General features: G+C 29.1%; 1 protein-coding gene and 1 long non-coding RNA gene across 2 annotated transcripts in view; one reads left to right on the top strand and one right to left on the bottom strand.

The window, feature by feature from the left end:
• LOC130672936 (uncharacterized) overlaps nucleotides 1–21,873 on the bottom strand; it is a 181,972-nt gene that overhangs the window by 67,323 nt on the left and 92,776 nt on the right. The window lies entirely within an intron of this gene.
• LOC130674970 (uncharacterized) lies at nucleotides 136–752 on the top strand. The gene is made up of 3 exons (XR_008991191.1): nucleotides 136–269; nucleotides 352–560; nucleotides 636–752. It is a non-coding gene; the product is annotated as an uncharacterized LOC130674970 (long non-coding RNA).

Below are 21,873 nucleotides of genomic sequence, written 5' to 3' on the forward strand. Positions count from 1 at the left end.
AGATTCTTTTTTTATATTTATAATCCGAATGACAGCCGAAATTATCGGTTTATTTTCAAAGTTTTTGTACTCTTATAGAAATAGTAATATCTATATATTTTTTGCATGCTTTTTACAGCTTCAAGGGCAATTTCTCTTAAGGGTTTTTTAAAGTCGTGTTGGAAAGGGAGAATTATTCTTGAGACTTATAAATTAAATGAAACAGTTGACAGACCATTATTATCCGATCTTTTTATTGAAAGGGAATTCGAATCAAATTCACTCTTTAAGTAATGAGCACACTCTTTTATTAATTTAATCTTTATTTGTGTAATATAATAATTTAATCTTAATGTATTTAAAATATTGAAGAGTAACAAGAGCAAGATTTTTGGAGTTAGCAGACTCGATTTGTGAGCTTTTTCCGAATCAAGATCGGGATTTGTATTATATACCTTCAAGTAAAAGTAAAAATCTTAAAACAAATGCAAGAGGGTGTCTTTATAACAAATACCAGGAATGGTGCAGGTTACTTGCATCAGCTGGACTGATAAAAACTGAAGAAATTAATTCTGAACCATGTATGAAATTGATTATTGTAAACTTTATTCATTTATTTTCAGTTTATGAATTTAATATTTTTATTTTGATCACAGTAAATTATGAAGAAAACAATGACATTGATTGGTTTAAAAGTAACTTAGAACCCATTGATGAGATAAAAAGAAAGTGGATAAAGACTTTTAAAAATCGTTTAGAATGGAAAAAAAAATCTATCATAAATTATTTTAACACATTCCCATGCCTGAAAGGTCCTCACGGCTATGAACTGGTAATTATTTAATATTTATTCGAATATTTATCTACACTGTAAAAAATCGGAAATGAATTCGGAGTGATCTGGACTTTTTTTCAAATCCGCAATCACTCCGATTCGGAGTTTTAATATTAAAATAAACTCCCTCACAGTGAATTTCATTTCGAATCGGAGTTTCGAAATGATAATAAACACTCCTTCAACGTGCTTGTTAGATTTTTTACTAATTATTCTATTGTTTTAAGCTAATTTCAGATTTTAATCTTTCATATGAATCAAAAAGTCATTTGTTGGTAGAAAAGTGGCCTACCGTGTAAAAAAAAATTATTACGCTGGCAAAAAAAAAAGAAATTATCATATCAAAAATTGCCTCGAAAGATATAATCAATTCATTGATACAGGTTAGCTACCGATACACGTTAAATTAATTAATTTTTAATTTTGATTGTTTTTCAACAGATAATGAGGCATTGTTCGCATTTTTGATATTGCCATTCATGCTACCAGTTTCCACTGTTAAAGCCAAAAAAGTTGGTGAGCGCTTTAGCCCTGAAAAAGAATTCATCCAAAAATCTTTTTTACTTTATGCTGAAACTGACGGTGAAATAAAAAAGTTTATTGCAGAAAAAACTTTGTATTACGCACAGTATAAATTATCTAACCAGCCTCATGTTGTAGTTTATGCATCTAATGATGGAATTGTCTCATCTGCTTATATAAATGATATTAAATATAATTTAAAAACACCGGTATTAGCAGTCGATTATTGCTTAAAAATCTGTTATAGTCTTGATGCTAAGTTTACTCAAGAGTGTGAACACGTCTGGACTTTTTTAGCAAAGTATATTTATGAATTACCTGATTGTAAAAAAATTGCGTCTTTTTGAAGTTTAATTAATGATTTAAATAAACTTCAAAAAGTAAATTATTATTTTTAAGTGTTCCAAAAGGAAATATATATGTCAGAAGGATATTTTTCTTATTTTTTTTTATGGTTTTTCAAGCTGAGTTTTATTTTCTATTTTTAAGTGTGTGTTAAAAGATAACTATTTTTAGTTATTAACCATTACACATATTTATTGCAATGGCTACACTAAGTGATTTTGAATCAAAAATTATGAAATTGAACTTATCGTTATATGATAATCTTGCAATTCCACGCAGTGAAGTCCAAACAGTGATTAATCATATAATCGAGTTTATCGCAGAAACTTGTATCCCACAATTAGAGCAGGAAATGAAATGTTTGCTCCAAAATAAATGTAATGAGGATATAATTAATGACGTCAAATCTATCTTTAAATTTTATAAGCATCCGTTTCAGTTTGTCGACACTGAACACAAACGATTTGAATTATATAAAAAACACACTCAATTGTTATTGCCACAAGAGTTCATCGTTGGGTATACGACAGTTGAAAAAGTTCAAGAGTCTGCTGTGATTACAACAAACGAACCAGTATATGCTGTTCACATCTCATTGCGACACACTCTTGAAACTTTTTTGAAAATACCAGGTGTTTTGGAACAATTATTGTCCTCCATGAAAAAATTACAAGATGATAAGATTGTTTTATCGAATTATATTCAAGGTAGTTCATGGCTTTAAAAATCACTTCATCATGAAAATAAAATTTTCATACCAATTCATATTTTTGAAGATGACATAGAAGCCGGAAATGCATTGGGTAGCCATGCGGGAAGAAACAAGTTAGGCGCTGTATATGCATTTATACCTTGCCTACCACCTCATTTAGTGTCACAAGTGAATTGTATCTTTATATCAACTCTGTTTTATAGTGACGATCGTAAAATTTATGGAAATAAATGGGTTTTAAAAAAAGTAATAGACGATTTAAAGGATTTGAAAAAAAAATGGAATTGACGTAATAATTAATAATAAAATCCAAAAAGTTTATTTTGAGTGTGGGTTAATCGTAGGTGATAATTTAGGATTAAATGGTATCTTAGGGTTTGTAGAATCATTTAATTCTAGATACCCGTGTAGAATATGCTCAATGCCTATCGCAACAATAAAAATTTCAACTTGTGAAAATAACAATTTATTACGTAATCCGATAAATTATCAACAAGATCCAGAAAAAAAAACATGTCATTGACTGGGATCAAAGAAGAATGTGTGTTTCACCAATTTGAGAACTATCACATTACTGAAAATCAAGCAGTTGATATTATGCACGACGTAAATGAAGGATCGGGTAGTTATGCAATGAGAGCAATCGTCTATCATTTAATTTTTATTGACAAGGTTATTACACACAATGAACTTGTATATAAAATGGAAACCTTTTCTTACGGGCTTTTAGAGAGTGGTAATAAGCCACCAGCAATAAAATTGAAACATTTGAATGATAGCAATACTTAAAAAATGTCTGCGTCAGAAATGGGATGTTTTATTCGCTACTTTGGATTGATGGTTGGTGATCTTGTCCCACGTGACAATGCAATATGGCCTTTTTACCAAAAACTACGGCAAATCTTCGACATAATTACTGCTCCAAGTCTTGTTCGTAATGATCAAGCAATTTTAAATGATCTTGTTATGGAATACAACAAATTATACTTAAAGTTCGTGGGTAATCTCACTATTAAGTCACATAATATGACGCATTATGGCCGACTCCTACTACGAAATAGTCCATTAATTCATCACTCGAGTATGAGATGTGAATCAAAGCATAAAGGAACAAAATTACCGGTAGTAACAACATTTTGTAAAAAAAATATATTGATAACTGTAGCGACTCGAGGCCAATTAAAATTTTCATATCTAATGATTTCTGCCAACTTTGAAAATCAAATAACTAAATTCAATTCTAAAGAACCTGACGAAGAAAAAAATAAATATTTTCCCGATACTCCAGAATCAGATATTCAATGGTTGCAATATATTGATTACAATGGACATAGATATCAACCAAATACTGTAGTAATTACAGATATTGATAAAAATTATAGACCACAGTTCGGAAAAATTTATAAAATATATAATGTAGGAAATGATATTTTTTTTATAATGTACTTCATATCGCCAATCGCTTTCGATCATCACTTTCACGCGTGGATTGTTGAAATACATAGCCGTCCTGACTATATTAAAAATCACAAAGATTTACCAACTATCGTACCATGTCTGTTGATTGAAAAAGATGAAATTAATTATATTGCAATTAGACAGCTGATTTAATATAATAACGTACTTTTGACAATTAATTCAGCAATAAATTATTAATCACAAAAAACTTTTATGCATCAAGTTTTTCTAATCATTATTTTTAATAGATGTCTACTTTATGACTTTTTCAACACAACTTACTCGAAAGAAAAGTTAAAGACTGTGCAATTTGTTGATAGGGTTTGATTTTACCTCAAAGTTTTTCTGTATTTTGTGGTTTTAGTTAAAGAAAATAAATCGCTAAGATTTTAGAAAATATTATCTTTATAACTGTTTTACCATGTGATGTTTCATTTATTTTTAAATTGAAGGTCCATTTCATTAAATATTTTTTCTAAAAAAAAATTCATCCTCTAGCTGCGACAGGACTAGACCTGTAAATACTACAGGACATTCCTGTTACAGCTACAGGTCTGGTCATGTAGCTGTAACAGGAATATCCTGTTGAAGCTACAGGATCATGCTACAGGAACGTTCCTGTTGCATCAACATTTCTTTTTGTCCGTGTTTCTGTTAAAAAAATTTTTGGAACCCGTTTGGCTAAAAAATATTCGTGGGTTTTCGAAGTCTAGGCAGCCCATTTTACCCCCCCCCCCAACACGTTTCATGTTAAAAATTTTGGGGGAACCATTCCCCCCCCCCTTTCCCCTATTGATATATATATATAATTAAATATATATGGGGCATTCCACGCCAAATCAACCACTTTTGAATTCAACCCCTTTAATTTGGCTGAAAATTTTTTCTCTTTTTCTACCCTATCAAAAACGTTTCTCATAATTTTTTCAAATTTTTTCACCCAACCGAAAAAAAGTTATAAATTTTTGAAAAAAATGGCTTTTTTTATTTTAAATAGCTATAACTTTTCAAAATTCGACTGATTGGAACGTTTTTTTTTTCAAAATTTTTGTTTTTAAATGTACTTTTTGAAAAAAAATACAAAAAAATTATTGCAACCTATTTTCATTGTTTTTTTGTAGATTTTTAGAAAAAATCAAAAATTTTTCGATGTTTACCATTTTTGATTTTTGATTTTTTTTTTATATGAAACTTTGACATTTTCTGCAGATCCTCAAATTTTTTCAGAGTGATGTTTTTTCGATTTATATTTTTTTTTTCCAATTTAAAAAAAAAATTATTTACAACTAGCCTTATTTCTCATAACACCACGCTTAAAATTTTTGAGAGTGCTCAGAAAATTTTCAAATTTGGAAAAAAAAATAAAAACAATAAATTTAAATGGTCATGTTCGAAATAATTTGAATTTTGTTCGAAAAATCATGTTTAAAAATAGAAGGACCTTCTGAATAATTTTTTTGTATTTTTTTCTGAAAACTACATTTAAAAACGAAGAAAAAAAAAAAAAAAAGTTTTCGTTTGGCCCATTTTTGGACAGATGCTGGCAATTCAAAAAAAAATTCTTTTAACCATAAAACAATGAGTGTAGAAGGAATTTTTTTGAATTGCCAGCATCTGTCCAAAAATGGGCCAAACGAAAACTTTTTTTTTTCATTTTCTTCGTTTTTAAATGTAGTTTTCAGAAAAAAATACAAAAAAATTATTCAGAAGGTCCTTCTATTTTTAAACATGATTTTTCGAACAAAATTCAAATTATTTCGAACATGACCATTTAAATTTATTGTTTTTATTTTTTTTTCCAAATTTGAAAATTTTCTGAGCACTCTCAAAAATTTTAAGCATGGTGTTATGAGAAATAAGGCTAGTTGTAAATAATTTTTTTTTTAAATTGGAAAAAAAAAATATAAATCGAAAAAACATCACTCTGAAAAAATTTGAGGATCTGCAGAAAATGTCAAAGTTTCATATAAAAAAAAAAATCAAAAATCAAAAATGGTAAACATCGAAAAATTTTTGATTTTTTCTAAAAATCTACAAAAAAACAATGAAAATAGGTTGCAATAATTTTTTTGTATTTTTTTTCAAAAAGTACATTTAAAAACAAAAATTTTGAAAAAAAAAACGTTCCAATCAGTCGAATTTTGAAAAAGTTATAGCTATTTAAAATAAAAAAAGCCATTTTTTTCAAAAATTTATAACTTTTTTTCGGTTGGGTGAAAAAATTTGAAAAAATTATGAGAAACGTTTTTGATAGGGTAGAAAAAGAGAAAAAATTTTCAGCCAAATTAAAGGGGTCGAATTCAAAAGTGGTTGATTTGGCGTGGAATGCCCCATATATTATACTCATTATGAATTCAAGACTATTCCTGTGGATGCAACAGGAATAATCCTGTGGATGCAACAGGAATGATCCTGTGGCTGCAACAGGAATAATCTTGTGGCTACAACAGGAATAATCCTGTGGCTGCAACAGGAATATTCCTGTGGCTGCAACAGGAGTATTCCTGCCCTGATCAAAAAAAATGATTAAAAAGTATTTAAAATAATTTGTTTTTTAATCATTTTAAATACTTTTTAATCCTTCAAATCATTTCTAATCCTGTCTCTTATGGACATTTCATCGTGAAATCATTTTTAATCATTTTTTTTAATCAGGGTGTGGCTGCAACAGGAATATACCTGTTGCTGCAACAGGACTTTCCTGTTGCTGCAACATGACTAAGTCCTGTTGCTGCCACAGGGCCAGGTCCTGTTGCAGCACCAGCTCTTTTTTTTCCGTGTATATATAATCATTTATGAACATAAATGGTTGCGTGCAGTCATACGTAAAAGTTGACCATCAATAAATTATTATTCGCACAAATTTGGACACGATTGAATGAAAGAATTAAATCATTAATTATTTGGACGTTTCATTAAATTTTTTTCACTTAACCTTGTCCAAAGTTCCACGATCGATAATTATCTATCATATCGTATGGACACGATTCAAGAACAACATGAATCATTGATTTTTATGCACCTCACGTATTATGTATAACCATATGTAGCTTAATTAAGGCATATATGGTCATATACGAGCATATATACTTTTCGAATGAGTCCAGATATAACTATGTATGATCAGATATGGTTATCTAGAGTCAGATATGAACTCGCAGCCTTTATTTGTGAATGTCTTAGATATTATATATGACCATATAGGGCTTGATCAGGGTATATATAGTTACTTATAAGCGTATAAACTTTTCGAATGCTTTTATATATAACTATATATGGGTATACTACATATGAAAGTGAACCATCCATTTTCGCATATTTTACAGAGTACAAAAGAAAATATGTGACCGGTTATTTAGCTCGCCTGGAATCCGTCAGGCGAACTATTCCCCTCGCAAACTATTTGGCTGTTCCGGTTTCTGCTGTTGTTGGGCGCCAGGTGAGTTTTGCATATGGCTATGTATAGCTTAATTATGGTATTTGCGGTCATATATAGGCATACATAACCATAAGGTTGGCAATATTTTTTAGACTTTCTTTAAAGCTTAGACTTTCTTTGAGTATTGGCTGAACCTTGCCCCAAGACTGACAATCCAAGGCTTGTTACTCGGGTAGTGGCTGAATCTTGGCACAAGACTGGCAGGCCAAGCCTGGGTAGCCTAGTATTGTGCCAAGACCGGCCCCGTTGTCAATATTCTATTTTCCTACAAGGGTCTCTCGAATAACTTAACCAGTTGAGATGGTTTTTGTGGCAATCGATGCATTTTATCAAGTTCTACAGCTGATTAGATTTTAAAGTCGATCGTTCAAGTTGTTTCGGAGAATCTGAAAAAAAACTAAAAAAAAAAAATTTTTATTTCGTAATTCGCAAATATTTTTGAGTGTACTTGATTAAATGATCGAAAATTTTTAGGAGAGTTGATGGTTAACAAGCTCTTTCGATTGCCGCAAGAACCATCCAAATCGGTTTATTAGTTAAAAAGTTATGGAGCGTTCACATCCACGCACGCACACACACACACACACACACACACACACACACACACACACACTATAACGACAAAAACTATACGCTGATATTTGGTTATAACTTCGTTCCCTGTCTTTAGCGTCCAGTCTTAATCCGAATAGGGCACTAGGTAATTTTTATCACTGGGATTACCAAACCAATAAATTTGAGTTAGATACTTTTTGATGTATGGAATTATCTTGAAACCACGCATAAATAAAAACTGGATAATTTTTAATCTGTGAAATGATCACCAAAACCAGCCAAAACTAAAACGGAAACTAAAACTATTATGCTCAGAACTCATAAGCAAAAACCCAAACAGAAACTGAAAAACTAAAAACAGATTTACAGTATGCCATGGGGTCGCTCAGTGTGTAGGTTTATGGAGAGAGGGAGTGGTCCAGGTCAAATCATCCCAAATTCATGTAAATTATCAGCGAATTTTCAATTTTTATTAAATAACAACAATCCAAAATTCATTATTTATCAATAAACCATATACTGTAGCATAATACAAATAATTTTACTCTATAACAAAATACTGAATCTAATTATAATAAAATTAATCTCAACGCCGAGTAAATTGACATCTAAATGATGCGTATCGATACATTATAAATAAATTATTTAATTAACCAGAGCTGAACGATAATTAAATAATATTTGGTAAGCTAAAACAATAATTATAAATCCGATACTCTAGAACTTTTTCTTCAACAAACTCGTAAAACTAACGTACATTGGTCTCATACTCATTTTAGTTATACAATAATTAGTTTAATAACTACACATATTTTTTATCATTTTTTATAAAAATAATATTAACAATAAATCATGAACGTGACTTCAACTTGTAACGGGTCCACTTATCTTATCAGCTCAATGGGGTCGTGATAAAATAAGGGCCCACACATGTGTAAAACTTAAGGTGTCTTACGTACCTTTCCAGTTATGCTCAGTAATCTCAGAGCGAGAGTAACCCCGCACTGGACCACGCAGTGTTAAAATTAGGAGAGAGATCTTATACCTAACTTATCAGAAAGATTGTGAATAATTAATTAAATATGTTAAATTTAAATATAAAAATAATGGCATTTATTTAAACGAAGCCGCTTTACAGATAATAATTAATAAGAGATGAACAATAACTAAATGACTGATGAAACTGACTCGACTAACTTTACTAAATAACGACTCCTCAATTAATGGAATATCTCATTTAACAAATAAAATAGTTAACCCGACAATAAAACAAAACGACTCGACTTACTCCAGCTATCTCCAATCATAACCAGTCCTTCATTCCACCGATCCTTTTCCTCCAAGACCAAACCCACAACCAGTCCTTCCTTCCAAGTCCACCAAATCATTTCAATCCTTTCCAATCAACCAGATCCATTCCACAATAATTATTATGTAATTAACCAATTTAAATTAACTTAAATAAAGAATAAGCTTCCACCTGAGGTGGGCTTATATGCTCTTGGCCCATTTTGATTATCATTAGCAGCACGTGTAGTAGTAGTAAATGGAAATTGTAGTGGAAACCAAGATGTTAGTGGTAGTCGAAGTAAAGCACGTCCGTCCACTGCGGCTGCTGCGAGCCAAGAGACTGATAGCTCGTCGTCCTTGGCCCTCGTACCTCTTCACTCAGGCTGGCCAACCCCTAAAACCAAATGTCGGGACTCGGCCGTAGCGACCCCGGCGCATCAGTGACTGTATTTCCTCAATTATTGACAGCTGTTGAAGAAGGAGGGCGGATCTTTTGGCGCGAGTTGAAATTAAATTAAAATTGTAATGTGGGAACATTCCACTCCGTTACAAACTGTAACAATATTCTCATAATTATCTCCGATCATACATCTTTTATTTAATTAAGACACAGTGTAGGAGCGCTATCCCATGCAGGAGTCCCCAGATTTGGACGAAGGGGCCATGCCTCGCCCAACATTTGGAAACCCAGCTTGAGCTTACTTATATGGGCCCATGTTTGAGCCATAACTGGGTACTCAACCTTGGCCATTCCTATGATTAGCCTACTTAGGGCCAGAACTGGCTAACCCAGGTTCGGCCATACCTATGGTTACCCATCCTTGGGCCAAGACTTGCAGATCCAGTTTTGGCCATTCAACGGCGTTCCAAAATTGGTCCGAGGATGGGTAATCGAGCCTTGGCCATTCCTGTGGATACTCATCCTTGGACCAGAACTGGCTAACCTAGGTGTTTTTATTAATTATTCAAATAACATATTATTATAGTTATTTTTAGTCAATAATTATTTATTTTATAATCAAAATGAGTTTCGATTACTAAGTATGTTAACTTTCCGATTGAAATTATTTACGACTAACCATTAAAATATTTTTTAGTTCGTTTTTATTTGCAGTCAACAATCGTAATTTTATGACTTTACTTATAAAAATTTATTTAATTAAGAATTAAGTCACAAATTTACATAATAAATGTAATTTTTAATAATGGTGGTAAAGCAGGACAATTTAATTGGGTTCTTGATAAATAATTAATTAAATTTAGTAAGTTTTATTTTTTTTTAAATTATGCAATTATAATAATAATAGTACGAACTTATTTTTATTGTTTTCTAAATTCAAAATATTAATTAAATTGCTCTTTATATTTCATAAAACCGTATGGTTGCATTAGAATTCATTAATTAATAAGTAGATCATTTGAAAGTATCAGTACAACATTGGTAGGTAGGTCAAGTAGCCAGCGTTCGGACCCAGTAATTAGAAGGACGGAAGTTCGCACCCAGAACCCAGCAGAATTTTCACCGAGTTTTTTTAACATCGTTCATCTCACTTAAATAGTTCAAGCGTTAATGATCATGTACTCTACTAGATTAATAATAATAAAATTTTTTTTTAATTCTTTATTTAGTAAATCCACAAGCATGAACCAGATCTGGCAACCAGGCTTGACTCGATATTATCGTTCCAGAATTCTACCAAGGCTGGGCCAAGACTTGCTTACAAGCTCGGCTCAGGGTTTTACAAAGTTGGGCCCAACCTGGGCTCGTTGTACGTTCCTTTCTGGAATGAAGCAGTATCATCCAATCGGTGTTAAAATGGTGTATATGCAGAATAAATTAACTTTGATCAAAGCATGAGGATATCAGTATAATGCTTTTAAGATCTATAAAAAACGAAAAAATTATGCTAATAATATTTCGGTAATATTACGCAACTATCGTTAATTAAGTGGAATAGCCACTGTGAAATTTCAAAAAATAAATCTGTCTATCGGTTGACCCTGCAGGCCAGCCCTAAAATTTCCCGCTGTTTTCAAGCTCCTTGAGCCCGAAAACTTTGTCGTGAATACATTTTCGAGCTCTTCGAGCTCGAAAATACTTTTGTATTCTGTTCTTTTCGAAAAGAATAGTTTTTTATCATTTCTTCACCAACGATATCTCTCAAACGAATAACTCGATTGAGACGGTTAAAGTGGCAATCGACGCGTTATATCAAGTTCTAAAGCTGATCACATTTTGAATTCGATTTATCGAGTCGTTTTTGAGATATTTCAAAAAAAGTAAAAAAAAAATTGTTTTCTAATTCTTTCGACAACGGTTTTTCTTGAACGAATGAACCGATTTTGATGGTTGAGGTAGCATTTGGCGCGGCTTATAAAGTTTTAGAGCTGAATAGATTTTGGAATCAATCCTTCGAGCACATTAAAAGTTATTCAAAAAAAACATTTTTGAAAAAATTTTATTTTTGAAATATCTTTGAACGAGCCCTACTGATCAAGCTCAATTTCTTACAGCTTCAAGATATTGACAAGCCGCGTCGAATGACATCTTAAAGTTCAAAATCGGGTCATCCGTTCAAAAGATACAGGTATTTACATACGTTCGTACGTACATACATACATACATACACTCGGACATCATCTTGAAATTAGTCAGAATAGCTTCCTAGGACCTCAAAACATCGACATCTGATGAAAATTCGATTTTCGTAAATCGGACCGAAACCAATAACTTCCCGAATTTTTGAAAATTTACAATTTTCTTAGCGGGAAGTTAAAAATATTTTTTTTTCATTAAATCGAAGTTTATATGTTCAAAAATATGTATCTAGAGTTTTATATGAAAATTCCGAATATTTTTCAAGTTATAGTCATTTTTGTGACAGCACGTCAACTGACCGTTGCATCGACTAAAAACTTTGAACGCGTTTTTCTCGAAACTACTTTTTTTGAACTGTTGGCATCTGTAATTTTTATGAATATGAACCGATTCGCAACTTTTTTTTTTCGTATTCGTCTATTCAGTAGCTAAAGTTGCACGTAGGGGGTTTAGAAAGTTTTGATTTTTAAGATTTTTTAAGGCTGTTTGAATCCAAAAAAATGAGAAAAAAAAACGAAAAAATTTTTAATGTGGCCATTTTTTTTCAAATCCAAACTTTCAAAGTCCTCTATGTGGAACGACAACCACATGCATACAGATTACAGCGCCGTTTGGTTTTTTTGTTTCTGATAATCCGTTTTTGAGTTAGAGATGACACCGTGGTGGGGGAAATTTTTTTGGTACTCCACAAAAATGCGTATAACTTTGAAACAATATGATATTTTTTAATAATAATTTAGGAGAAATATCTTCAATGTATACTTTATAAAACAAAAAAACCCGATCCCCAAATTCCTTTATTATTCCAGTCAAAAAAATTCCCGAAAATCACCTATTTTTTCGATCCTCACAGTGGCTATCCCCCGTAAGATAATTACAGTTTTATAACCTATAAAATAAGCAATTCCACTTTTATCAAACCGAACAAATTGCATAAGTTGTTGATCAATGATGAAGTTAAATCTTTAAGAACAACTTTATAATTATTCTTAGTACACACGGAAATAATTTTTTGATGAAGATTATTCTACAATTTCGAGTTATCCTGGGCCATTCCAAAAAATTAGTATTTTTTATTTCAACTTTTAATATTTTTCGTTGAAATATTAATATCACTAGACTATATTTTACTCTACTAGTGAGTGATTTTTTAACAGCAGATATATATTTTATCTACCGACTTTTATTTTACGTATCCTTCGCGGATTCGGGGTTACTGTGAAATCACAGTGAAATCAATTTTACCGTAAGTTTACTGTGTATTGATGGTAATTTCATAGTGAATTCACAGTCGTTTTGTGCCATTTCGTCACTCTGGTTATATAGTAATTTTACAGTAATTTTATGGTAGTTCCATAGTGATTTCACTTGTGATTCTTTTGTAGGTTTAGAATTAAATTACCATACTTTCATGATAATTTTACTGTCGATCAGCTATCGATTTATGGTAACCCAACAATGGTAACACTGAGGCTTTATCATGGGTTCACAGTCAGTTTATCGTGATTTCACTACGAATTCACTGTGATTCCATAGTAATCTGATAGTGTTAACTTTGTGACTTTACAATAGTTTCACAGTCAGTTCATAGTGGTTTAACCATGAATTTACCGTGATCCCATGACAACCTAGTAGTATTAGCACTGTGACTCTATGATATTTTCACAGCAAATTATTAGTGTTTTCTCCATGATTTCACTCTACTTTGATAGTGATCTGATACGGTACATCTATCATTAATCCAATTTCAAAATCAAAATTTGAATTTTTAATGTCATTAATCGATAGAAATGGAATTAAAAAAAAAATAATATCAATTATTTCATAAATGCTCCTATAATTATTTGTAAGTTTAGCAAATATTTGGGCACATATGTATTTTATTTATTATAAATTTAGCTATTTTAGGAATTTCCGAGCGAAACTTTATCTGTAATTATCTAATTTAGATAATTTTATAAAAGCTTAAGACGGTAAAATTCTTCAGAATTATGAAAAAAAATAAATAAATAAAAAAATTGAATAACTTTTTTTTTAAAACTGTATAAATTGAATTTAAACTACTGCAAAAAATAAAGAGAACATCATTTAGATTAATATTTCAATAGTAAATATTTATTATTTATCATAATTTAAAATAAAATATTCTTAAATTAAGAAAACTTGATGATTTACAAATGAAGGCAAAAATTTTTTTTGATAAATATCGAATTCTTTTAATTTTATAGTATTTAATAAAATAATTTTTCTTATAGCTTAATCTTGAGTATATATAGTATTGAATAGCATGAAGTAACAGATTAAATATTTAGTTCCGAATGCGTGTGGTGGCCGAGCGGGCTAAAGTACATGACTTAAGCTACTCTCAATCGAAAGGTCGGCAGTTCGAGTCCCATCATGCGTAAAAAAAAAATAAAATTCCTTCTTTACCGAGGGTAAAAAAATAGCAGTTAATCCTCCAGAGGAATTACATGAAAACGTACAAAGGGATACTAAATAATTTTTTTAAACAAGAAAAATTATTTATTGAAAAACCAAGATTAGGATTATTATTGCTATTATAATATTATTATTAATTTTATTATTATTATCTTTGAATCAATAAATATAGGATCTCAATATTGCCCCTAAATCTCGATGAAAACTAAGCAGATCCAGGATTAAATGATTAAGAAATCACAGTAATATTACTGTCAATTCACAGCGATATTATTGTGATTTCACGAAGAATCTATAGTAAGACTGCTGTGAAATCACTGTATGATCACGGTATTATTACTGAGAAAGCATGACTGAAGCACTGCAGATCCAGCATAAACTGATAGTGAAATCACTGTAAATACACAGTAATACTACTGTCAACTTACAGCTATACTACTGTAAATTGACTGTTATGCTATTGTGATTCTACTATGAATCGATGGTGAAATCATCATAAAATTACCATCGGATGATAATTATCACACAGTAAGCAAATGGCACAAAGTTACAGTGATTTCACTGTCATTTCACTACGGGTTCACTATCTTTCCACTATGATTTCACCGAAATTTCACCATGATTTCGGAGTAATCCCAAGTCCGCGAGGGATATTAATTTTTACTCCCAAATATAGCATTTCTTTAAACCTATTGATGTTTTGATGAAAAATTACTTGTACTTAGAATAAAATTCCAAATCTATTGAAGTATTTTTTTACTCTAAACTGAAGAGTAATAATTTAGTAGTCTTCGTTAATCATTGATTAAATGTGTTTTATTTTGCTCGCGACAACTTACATGTTACGCACACAAACGTAGGCTTGGAAAAAAGATGATCTCTGTATCTCTCTATAACTTAATATTTATTTCAAAATTAAAAAAAATTTTGTATCTATTCTTTTTCAACACAATATGAGTAATTTTTTTTTTTATTTTTTTCAACATATTTATTTTACGACATATTCTAATACAATTAGATGAATTTAGATTTTTTATAGAAATGTCAGCCTATAAATTGTGATTTTTATTGTAATTCAATATAAATTGAATCATCAAATTTTTTATCATAACCTACGAGTAAAAATTGAATTAGAGAGAATTTATTAAGACAGCCACTGGGGTAATTTTTTACTCGTAATTGTGAGTAAAAATTAATCTGATTGATTTTTACTCACTGATAGAGTAAAATTTCGTAATTCAAAAGCAAAAAGTCGTAATGGCCCAAGATTACTCGAATTAGAGTAATTTTTAGAATAAATGACATGGCAATATTCATACAATAATTTTTTCCGTCCATTTCTGATTTTTTTCATAAAGTAATAACGAATTTGATAATAATAATAAATTCATTATTGATAATTGTATTTTATTTTTCTCGCTGATTTAGTTTGCAAGGAGACCTGAATCATAAAAATCTGTTCCCCAAATTTTATACATCAACATCAATTATCACTGTGGACGAATGTTCTTCGGGTTTCTCCATAAATTGTTAAATCTCTCATTTCATTAATTTTTAAAACAACAATTTTTTTTTTTATTTGACATGCAATTCGACTTCTGGTACTGAAAAATATTTCATGAAATATTTAAATGAAATAATTTGTTTCTCATTTTCAATCGTCAATGAAATATTTTGAATAATTTTCCAGCACTCAAAATATACATAAATAAACAAAAAATACTAATTACAAATAAGCCAAGTTTAATGAAGAAATTTCATAGTTGAAGCCTTCTTATCAGGCATAAATTCAAACTCTCGACTAAGTTAACACGTGACTCTAATTATCTCATCTGCAGAGTAAACTTGCAGCTCACAGCTTACATTAACTTGTTGGCCCGGGGTATTGAACCAAAGATCAAAGTTGAAGACAAAATTGCAGTTAGACTACTTTTGCAAGGGTCACGTGACTTGAATCTGCTTCTAAGAAAATTATCCGCTTACAATTAATTACTTTATTTTATAATTACTCGACTATATATATAAAACATTTATCGCTCATTAAAATAATATCAATAATAATAATAATAATAATAATAATAATAATAATAATAATAATAATAATAATAATAATAATAATAATAATAATAATAATAATAATAATAATAATAATAATAATAATAATAATAATAATAATAATAATAATAATAATAATAATAATAATAATAATAATAATAATAATAATAATAATAATAATAATAATAATAATAATAATAATAATAATAATAATAATAATAATAATAATAATAATAATAATAATAATAATAATAATAATAATAATAATAATAATAATAATAATAATAATAATAATAATAATAATAATAATAATAATAATAATAATAATAATAATAATAATAATAATAATAATAATAATAATAATAATAATAATAATAATAATAATAATAATAATAATAATAATAATAATAATAATAATAATAATAATAATAATAATAATAATAATAATAATAATAATAATAATAATAATAATAATAATAATAATAATAATAATAATAATAATAATAATAATAATAATAATAATAATAATAATAATAATAATAATAATAATAATAATAATAATAATAATAATAATAATAATAATAATAATAATAATAATAATAATAATAATAATAATAATAATAATAATAATAATAATAATAATAATAATAATAATAATAATAATAATAATAATAATAATAATAATAATAATAATAATAATAATAATAATAATAATAATAATAATAATAATAATAATAATAATAATAATAATAATAATAATAATAATAATAATAATAATAATAATAATAATAATAATAATAATAATAATAATAATAATAATAATAATAATAATAATAATAATAATAATAATAATTATAGTAAATTATAACTTTGAAATACATTTAAAAATGTAAGTACATTAATAATAGTGTAAAAGATACATATGGTTAGTTTAAACTGTGGTCTAATAATGTCGCAATCAGTCGTCAGTTAATCTGTCGGTGTCCAACCCAAGGCTACTAAAGTACACACACTCATTGTCAGCAGTAAGGCGTATGAGTCAGTCTGCACACAGCTGTTTATTGTAAAAAAATATATAATGAAAGTTAAAAATTAACGATATATATATACAAACAAGTTGATACTACCTTTTGTGTATCATTTTGTAATTTCCTGGTGACCTCAAGTACATTTATCATTATTATTCATTTTAAATTTTATATTTTATACCATACGTCCATTTAAGTGTCCAGATTCATTCAATTGCACACTTATTGGTCATATATTTAATAACAGTATACGTTATTATCATTATTATCATTATATGTTTAGGTGAGACACTATAAGTTAGTAACCTTCAACTTGCACGTGGCAGTTTAAGGGTCGACTCGAGTAAAGACACTAGAGAAGATGAACAGGAATTAAATCTTGAATCTAAGACAAGAAACTAGAGTCTAGAGAATACTTATTAGTACTGGGTATGTAGTGTACTCTTCTCGACATACCGTGTAACTTCTTCCAGTTCATCAAATTTGTTGAACGGTTGCGTGTATGTGGGGGTATGTTACAATTTGGTTTCACTTTCCGAAAGCGACAAGTGGAAACTTACTTACCTCGAGTGTTCTCTTTGCACCATACTCGTAGTTGACAGATGAGACGAAATGATTCAGCTTCATATCGTGCTTTCTGAATTGCGGGTAGATATTGGTTAACTTCTGCGTAACCGTTCATACGAGAGACCGTGGGAATTATTCTTGACATTAAGCTTACATGACCTTCGTAATTTACTTTGAATTATTTTACATTTTTAATATAGTAAATTTACTATAAAAAATATATTTTTGTTTCCAGTTAATTTATTCATGCACACCTTTTGATCTGTGGTGTGCATTATAATTGATTTATAATTTTTATATAACAATAATTCTTATATAACATAGGAATTATTCTTATGTTGACATAGTAAATTTTCCTATGTTGCATAGTAGATTTCCCTATGTGCAAATAGGAAATTCTACTGTGTTGACATAGTAATAATTCCTACGTATATAAAATTTTAAAAAAGATAAATTACTAATTTCCTTACATATATGTCAGCTTGCTTACTACAAAAAAAAAAACATGGGACTTATAACTGTACGTTCACTCCGTAAAAGCAGTATGACTTGTAGAAATATAATTTTTTTAAAATAAACTCAACTTAAAGCCTGAAAGTTAGTGACATGAGATTAATAGTTGATAAAAAAACGTAATTTACTATAGATTAGAATGGCCCCGTGTAAAAAATTTTTTTTTCATAAAAAATTTAGATCTGAATTTCATTTCGAAATTCAGATCGTGACACAAATATGACTTTCATCATGAATTTGTATCAAGAACTTTAATCACGACAAAATTATGACTCAGTCAAATTTTCATCCAAGTGATCCAAAGTTCATTCATTAAATTAATTTTACAATCGAAACTGATTTACGTAAATCAAGTAATTGATAGGAGAAATTTATTGGTAATTTCTAAATCGATAAATTTGACAAATGGTAAAAATTCAGTCAAGTTTCTATCGAAGTCATCCTGAGTCTGATTCAAAGACATAATGAATTAATTTTAGAATTAATATAGATTTACTAGACGAAAAGATGGAGTAAATTCATGATGAAAGTCATGATCTGAGTTTCGTCATGAAATTCAGATCCAAATTCATTATGAATGAAAATTTTTTTTACACGGGACTTTTGACTTATAAATAATTAGCGCAAGTCAAATCAACACTTATTGAAATTAACTAATTAAATCACTACACATTATTGTAATATATGGGACATTTCATGCCAAATCACCGAGGTTTTAACCCGACCCAGTTCGATTTTGCTGAAACTTTTTTATCATTTTCTATCCTACCAAAGACATTTTTCTGAATTTTTTCAGATTTTTTACCCAACCCACAAAAAGTTACGGATTTTTGAAAAAAACCGCTTTTTTTTTTTTTAGTTGCTATAACTTTATCACAAATTAACCTTTCGGCACTTTTTTTTTTTTCAAAATTTGTGTTATTAAATGTAGTTTTTAGAAAAAAATACAAAAAATTTTTCAGAAATCATGATATATGAAATATTTCAGTTTTTTCAAAAAAATCGTCATTTTTTCGAAGTCCGAAACCTTCGATTCTTAATTTTTTTGTCTCAAAAAAAAACTTCAACTAAGACAGTATTTAACCCCGCTATTCCCATTTTGTGCCGACTTTTCTTTATATTTTTTTTTTTTCGATTGAAAATAACAAAATTTCTAAATTTGGCTTATTTTTTGTGACGTTGCGCTGAAGTTTTTTTGGATTGTTTTTACAAGCTCGAAAGTTGAATAAAATTGTACAAAACCAATCGTAAAGTGTATTAGGGACAAGGATAAATTTTTTCGGAGGAAAATTCCCAATTTTTAAATATAGTAAAACCTAAACTTAAAATTAACCTTCTCAATAAGACAATTTATAGATAAACTAAGAAAAGTAAAGATAGCCTTATAGACAGTTTTTGATCAAATTGAACGGAATATCGTATAGTACTGGATATCTTAACTGGTAGAGCACTCGGCGCGATACCGACATGGTCTAGGATCGATTCTCAGTTCGGGCTATCTTTACTTTTCTCAGTTTATCTATTAATTGTCTTATTGAGAAGGTTAATTGTAAGTTTAGGTTTCACTATATTTGAAAATTGGGAATTTTCCTCCGAAAAAATTAATCCTTGCTCCTAATACACTTTACGATTGTTTTTGTACAATTTTATTCAACTTCTGAGCATTTAAAAACAATCCAAAAAACTTCAGCGCAAAGTCATAAAAAATAAGCCAAATTTAGAAATTTTTTTATTTTCAATCGAAAAAAAAAATATAAAGGAAAGTCGGCACAAAATGGGAATAGCGGGGTTAAATACTGTCTTAGTTGAAGTTTTTTTTGAGACAAAAAAATTGAGAATCAAAGGTTTCGGACTTTAAAAAAAAGACGGTTTTTTTAAAAAGACTGAAATGTTTCATATATCGTGACTTCCGAAAAATTTTTTGTATTTTTTTATAAAAACTACATTTGAAAACAGAAGTTTTGAAAAAAAAAAGTGCCGAAAGGTTAATTTGTGAGAAAGTTATAGCAATTTAAAAAAAAAGAGCGGTTTTTTTCAAAAATCCGTAACTTTTTGTGGGTTGGGTAAAAAAATCTGAAAAAATTCAGAAAAATGTCTTTGGTAGGATAGAAAATGATAAAAAAGTTTCAGCGAAATCGAAGGGGGTCGGGTCAAAACCTCGGTGATTTGGCATGGAATGCCCCATATATAAACAATTTATTCTGTAATAATTGATATAATACAAAAAACATTGAGGTCCTTCTTCTGAAAGCTTCATTAACACTAAACCGGATTAGTGACAAAGAAAAAACAGTTAACTTGGTTCAAGAAAAATATTTTCTTCCGAATTTTTTTTCTTGATTCAATAAAAGTAAAACACTTGATTCAAAAACTTTTTTTTGGTTCAAGACAGTAAATTCTCTTGCTCCAAAAAAATTTATTTTTGAAGCGAAATTGAAAATTTCTTGGTTGAAGAGAATAAGCCATCTCTTGCCAAAAAATCAACGTTTTAACGAAAAAAAGTTCAACTTCGGCCAAAAACCTTTTTCTTGCCCCAAGAAAAAAAATTTCTTACTTAAATTTCATGTTAACTTTAATATTAAATATTAAAGTCATGATGTATTATATGATATACTATAGTACAATTCAAAAGTGAACTTGTAGTACTGTCAAATGACAGAAGAGTATTCGACCAAAATCGTAATGAAATTTGGAATATAACACTTCTGAAATAAATGTCTTACCAGGGACACTACATGTCGTAGGCGCGATCTCGTGGCGAGCACCGAACTACTCCCGCTGCTGCTGTCTAGCACCGGTGACTTTCCCCTTCTCCATATCGATCTTTTTTCCCAAGAAGTTTTTTCTCTTGGCTTAAGCAACTTTTGTTTTCTTGGTCGGAGAATACAAAAATACTTGCGTAAAAAAAGTAGTACTTGTTCGAAGATATTTTATTTTCTTTAACCAAAAAAATGCAATATTGCTACAAAAAAATAATGTATCTTGCTCCAAAAAAAATATCTCTTACTTTAAGAAATATAAACTCTTAGAACAAGTAAAAATTTTTTGATTTAAGCGTTAAAAATATGTTAACGTAAGAAAAAAAATTTTGATTCAAGATAAAAATTTGAAGATAATTGTTTACTTGGGGCAAGTAAATTTTGATTTTCCAAATCGATTAAAAAAAATTTCTTGAATCAAGAATATTTTCCTTGTTTCAAGTTAACTGTTTTTTCTGTGCACATAAATGGTTCATTTTAACGCGTTTCGATCGGTGAACTTCTTAGTAATACCAACTTTGTCTGAATTTGAATTTTTGAATTTTTGAAAAGAAAAAAAATCTCATCCTCTTATAAATTTTTTTAACACAAGAAATTTTTCTATGTGTTGCGTAATCACAACTACATTCAAATTTAAATGTAGTTGCACTTCCGGCAAATAGAGGCAGCACCTACTGGGGCCTAGTGTCTATCCTAGTGTCTATCCGGCTCGAAGGACCACATAAAATGTTGTAATAAAAATTCAATAAATGCATGCCAGGACTGGTTGGTGGTTAGG

The sequence above is a fragment of the Microplitis mediator genome, chromosome 1, assembly GCF_029852145.1.
Source record: "Microplitis mediator isolate UGA2020A chromosome 1, iyMicMedi2.1, whole genome shotgun sequence".
Classification (NCBI taxonomy): Eukaryota; Metazoa; Arthropoda; class Insecta; order Hymenoptera; family Braconidae; genus Microplitis; species Microplitis mediator.